Source organism: Mandrillus leucophaeus, unplaced genomic scaffold (genome assembly GCF_000951045.1).
Source record: "Mandrillus leucophaeus isolate KB7577 unplaced genomic scaffold, Mleu.le_1.0 Scaffold103, whole genome shotgun sequence".
In the NCBI taxonomy this organism is placed as follows: domain Eukaryota; kingdom Metazoa; phylum Chordata; class Mammalia; order Primates; family Cercopithecidae; genus Mandrillus; species Mandrillus leucophaeus.
In genome coordinates, this window is record NW_012098432.1 from 112558 (window position 1) to 118655 (window position 6098).

Here is a 6098-nt window from a genome sequence, read left to right on the forward strand (position 1 = left end):
GTAATTGCCATAGATTATCAATGAAGTGATGATGACCGTTAAGTAGAAATGAATAACTTCTCCCAAGGTGAATCAAATCAGGAGAGTCGGAGAACCACTGGGAAAATTCCAAGAACCAATTGAAGAAAAAAACTAGCCTTATATTTCCATCAGTGGTTTTCAATCCTGGCTGCACAATAAAATCAGCAAGGGTGTTAAAAAAAATCCAACACCCTTTCCTGGCACCACCCTCATCCCACCATTCATTCTTTCTTGCTTTTAAAAATATTTATTTTATCATTAATATTATTTTTGTTTGACAAATCATAATTGTATACATTTCACCCCACCATTCTGATTTCATTTGATCTGTTGTGGAATAGGGAATAGAAATAAGTGCTCCTGAAATCTCTAAGGATCAGTCAAGGTTGAAAATCACTGGTTCAAGTGCTACTTCTTCTGGTGCTCTTTCTTTGACATCCCCAGTGATTCTCCAGGAGGTATCATTAGCAAAAGGAAACAAGATTCTCCTGCCACAGAAGCTTAGTGGAATTTTCTACTGGAAATATGGTGTGATGGTGGGTCAGGTAGTTTAAAAATGTACTAAATATAATCAAAATTTGGAAAACAAAAAAATTACATTTTTTAGTGTAACTCAAGTTACACTAAATGCTGCTGGGAAGACCAAACATTGCAATTCTCAATGGAGGCAAGCTCCTTTGGGGTTTCCTAGAAATGTTTTTCTTTTTTTTTTATGGGAGGAACTTGAAATTTAAATGTTTATCAAAAGCTGACATGTGTTTGAGATCGTAAAACACTGCTTTCGCCCCTAGAACTAGACAATTGTGTATATGCTCCTTCTCTGTGCTCCCTTAGCAGCCTGTATGTACTGACTTTTATCATTGCACTTTTTACAACATATAGTGTGGAAAATTCTTCTTGGTTTTTCTCCTCCCCTGATTAATCTGTAGGCCCTTAAAAAGGAGACGGATTATAACCCTCTCTCTTTATTCTCACATGTAGTAGCTAGGGGCACTCAACAGGGGTTGACTGAAAGAACAAGGTCAAGTAAGGAATAAAACATCTATCACTGACTTGGCTAGGAAATGAAGCAAATGAGGTCATAGATGTGAGTTCAGGCTGGAGCAGTACCAGATGGTTACTCAAAGATACTGTCCCATGACCCTGCAGCTGCCCCTTCATCCTAACCAGCTGCTAGTGTATATTGGTGCATCAGGGAAAAATGCTGCCACTATTAGCAGCCCAAGGCATGAATTGGGAAGTGTTGGTTACTAGTACCATTGTATATCAAGGCCAACCCCATTTGTTTTTCTCCTCTACCAATTAGAGATGATATTACTTTTCACAGGGTAGTTGTGAGGGTTGAATGAATGAGTGTGTAAGAAAATATCTGAAGTAAAAATAGGAAAGGTTCTCATCACCTGCCCTTGAAAGAGAGCAAGTTCACCACAATATTGACATTTGGGCAGAAATATTTTAGAAAACATTCAAGAATTGAAAGAGTTGTTGGATTTGATGGACTTTAAGGCTCCATCCCACCCTGAGATTCTATTTTATTTTTTGAAAAATTTTAAAAATAAATTTGTAACTTTATAAATGACACATACTAATGTATGTATTATGGGGTACAGTGTGATGTTTCAATGCATGTATACATTGTATAATAACCACATAGGAATAATTAACATAGCCATCATTTTAAACACTTATCATTTATTTGTGGTGACAACATTCAAAATCATCTCTTCTAGCTATCTTGAAATACACACTACTACATTGTTATTTGCGATTATTTTAAGTCTTGTTTCAAAGATAAAGATGCTAAAGTACAGAAAGATAAAGAGATTTGCCAATTCTCTCATGGTCATCCCTTAGTCATCTTTTTGGGATTCAGCTAATACATCATTTATTCAAAGATGATTTTTGAGACACCTATTTCCCTATTCCATGTTATCTCTCACAGCAGAGAGCTGTTATTACAAGCTGTAACTCTGTATTTATTAATATGTTTATTTGTTCAATGTCTGTATCACACACTAGACTACAAAGTGCATAAGAATAGAAATACAGAAATCAAGTCACTTTTCCCCAAAGAAGGATCTCAAACATTTGTTAAATGAATGAACATCAAAATAATGAACTAATTAATTTTAATGTATTTACTCATATCAACTTTTAAAAAGGATTAGAAGTGGATAAAGGGCAATGTATAGTTAATTAATTAACTCATTCATTTATTATTGTGAAGATTATTTTTATTGAAACAATCATTAAAAAGTTTTCACATCTGCGCCACTTCTTGGCCTTTTGGCTAAGATCAAGTGTAAAATTTTCACATGTGGCTAATTGTTTTATTCCACTATATCTATCATTATTTTGGCAACTTCGATATCAGTGAAAATAGTCAGTTCAACACTCTGGCCTCTGAGGTCTGTGACTTCCTTAGTTCTCTCATTCTATTCCACTTGAGCTACCCGCAATGGACCTATTTCAGACCAGTGTTTTTCAGGCTCCAGATTGGAACCTATTAGTGGGTCTTAATAATTTAGCAACAACATTTTAAATGAGAACGGAACAGAATTAAACATATCAGGTATCAGAGTGCATTTAAGTGTAAGTATTGTTTTGTGAATGTTTGTTTATGTACATTAAATGTCTATGTAAAATTCCTTTCTGAGAATTGTGGTCTAAAAGTTTGTTAAATATGACTCAATAACTTATTCACCTCTGAAATCTCGATTTTAACCTACTAATTTCTCCACTGCCCCTTCCCCTTGGAGCTCCCTTACTCCAATAGGTCCATTTGAACACTTTGTTACTCCATGAAGAACTCGCTGATCTCAACACTTTTTACTTTCCAGTTGTTCCTCCTTCCTACTTTTCTCCTTTCCAAGGTCTGTCACAATCATTATAATTGACTGTCACTCTTTTTTGCTCTTTCCTTCCATTTCACTTGACTGACAAAACAAATTCTCTGCTCATTGCACACTGTTTCTAATCGACCTGGAAAATGGCTGCAGTTATGGAGGCATAACTTTGCCAACTGATCTCACTTTGAGTCTATGACAACAAATCTCAAGTGGGGCCTCAGAACTATCCAGTCATCTCCTCAGAGTTCCCTAACAAGTTTGTTTTCCATCTCTGAAGTGCTTTCACACCTAATCCTTCCCCATTAACCCCCCAATATCAGTTATGCATTTTCTGCTCCTCAGTGGAGAACTCATGAATTTCTTGAGGAAATAAGAACCACCAAAATACGACTAGGTTATCTCTCCACTACTGAATTTTCACTGTAACCTCCTTCCTATCCATATGCTGCTCTTTTTCTCTCACATCACTGAACCTCTTCTACCATTACCTAAAGCCAAACCTTCCACTTGCCACCTGACAGGTCCCCCATACATTTCCCACACTGGCTCTTCATACCTCTTTTTCTCACTCACAAACAGATTTGTAACACTCTAGGTGGGCCAACACTGTTTTTTTGTTTGTTTGTTGTTTGTTTTAGTTTCGTGTGCATTGTGTCTTGCTGAGTATGATAGCAAGGGGACTGAGTAAGCTGGAGAAGAATGGGTGGTGCTGTATGAACATCACAATATGTTGCTGTGGGCAGCCGTGGTAACCCAGTGTCACTCTGTGCCCATGGAGGCTCCATAAAGGGAAAAACAGATAGGAAAGAAGAGAGGGAGGATACAAATACACCTTTGCTTCTCAAATGTTCTGAGAGCTGGCCCTTCATCTATATTATAATTAGATAACATGCTTTCCTGCTAAAATTATCAAGCGTTTGTGGGAAAGTATAACAGTATTCTTCTCCTTGTCCCTACAGGCCCCATTGTCTCTTAAAAATAAGATTTGCACTTCTCCTCCTTCCCACAGTTATTATCCTGATGCAGGAGGCAGAAGGAGTTTAAAGGTCTTTTCTCATTGGGACCTTGACATACTCATTTGTACTTAATAGAGAATTTATGGGAAAGAAGATTCTCTGTTTTGTCTCTTCTGATGCATGTATTTCCATTTCCTGACCTTTCAAAAGTGACCTTTCAGAAGCAATAACTGTTGGGAATGGGAAGAATTATGGACAAAAACTTGTTACCACATACTGCCTCAAAATTAACCTTGCAGTCATCCCTCAAAAGACTCTTCTTATGACAGGTTCAGCCACCGAGGGGAATAATGGCTGCCAGAATTCCTTGCAAAGCATTACTTAAAGGATCTCTGTACTATCTCATCTCCTCTAGTGTGTGTTAATGATATTTTAGGTTCATATTTTTAAATCTTTTAAAGTGCCTTCTCATCTATGATTGCCTTTCATTCTGAAAATGACTTTATGAGTCATGTAAGGAGGATAACAGATTGAAAGAGGTTAAATTATTGTAATTACCTGGGATACTTGTGGGCAGCTTTCTAATTACAGCAGAACCTGGTGGTAGAACACAAATCTTTAAACTTCTATTTCTGAGTACTCTTTATTACACAGTTACATTAATGTATTATGCAAGGATCATCAATGTGCATCTTCTGTCTTTTTAAAGGACTCCTCAGTTTTATCCTACAGATTTCATTTACCTGGGGGTGAGGAGCCAAGGGATACATGTTTTAAAAAGCTCTCAGATAATTTTGATTTACAGCAAGTTTGGTAACTATTGCTGCAATAGTCAATGGCACCTTTTCCTGAGGGAAGCGCAATGTACAGGTTGTTCTAAATTTTCATACATTCTTCTTGCTGTCTTAACTCTGAACTTTTTTCTGCCCTTCATTGAAAAGTCACCATGATGTTCTTATTTATAGCTAATATCTAATAGAAGCCACAGAACTTCAACTGCTGACTCAAGCACTATCAGCACATAAAGGTTTACTGTATTAGTGTGTTTTAATAGTTGATTGACATAGAACAGTACTATGGGGAAAAACACAGGAAAACATATAATGACATAATGAGTTATTAAACATGATAAATTATTTTACTGAGACTCAGCAAATTTACTTTATTGACATTATGTTTTATATATTAAATATTTGGAAAATGGAAGCCTTTAACCTGCCTCATTTATGTATCTTGGAGTTGGCCAAATGTTTCGTGGAATAGAATCAGAAAAAAGAGACCTTGGGTACCAGTTCAAATGCCTGTTTCTCTGAGCAACTATCCTTCTTTCTTCTGATACCTTAGCTGCTCTTTCCCTTTGTGTTCAGAATTCTTTCTTCTTGCTTCATTATAGAACTTACCATTTGTCCTGTAAACTGTTCACATTTTTAACATCTCCACAGGACTGCAAACACCTCAAAGGCAGAAAATCTGTGTTATTCATTTTTGTATTCTCTGTAGATCCTAGTTCAGTTCATTCAGACATTCATTAAACAAATATTTCATAACCCTTTCAGTAGGCATTGTTATTGACTCACTAACATCTACTCAACTGCAGATGATCAATGTAAGTTGGTCATAGCAATTCCATCTTTCCTTGACAGACTGATTCACAAACAGGCCTGTCTTAGCCAATATAAGGTGACATGAGGAAGAGGCTTCCTCAAGGTTTCTGGAAAGAAGTAGAGTGGAAATGAACAAGGGATCATGTTGACTCAGTTTTTGTGGGCAAACATCTATGACCCTAAGAAGAACAGCCTTAAGACAAAAGGGTATGTGGTTAGACAGATGCTGTTGCCTGGCAGAGTGAGGAAGAGAGTCCAGGAGTATTTCCTAATGAGAGGCTACAATGTATGAAGATCAGGAAGTAATCAAGACATTGCAGGGGGCCAAGGAGCTAAAACAGGTTCAGTAGGGCTGCAGTGAAGGGAGGAAAGCTGAGTGGCAGACCTGGTCCAAAACAGTGCAGGAGACGGGATCTTATAAGGCATGTTAAGATGTGTCTGATGTACCTTCAAAAAGAAAACATTTGTTGAATCGTCTTGTCTGATTCTCTCGCTCTAATTTTGTGAAAAGAACTGAGCATTCAAGAGATTAGGTAACTGACTATGTAGGTCACATCTCAAATTCATAGTAGAGCTGGGACTAGAATATAGAACAAATTTATCATCAAGCACTCATTTCCTTATGCTATTTGGTCTCATTCAGTGGTTCTCAGTCTTGCCTGTGTTTT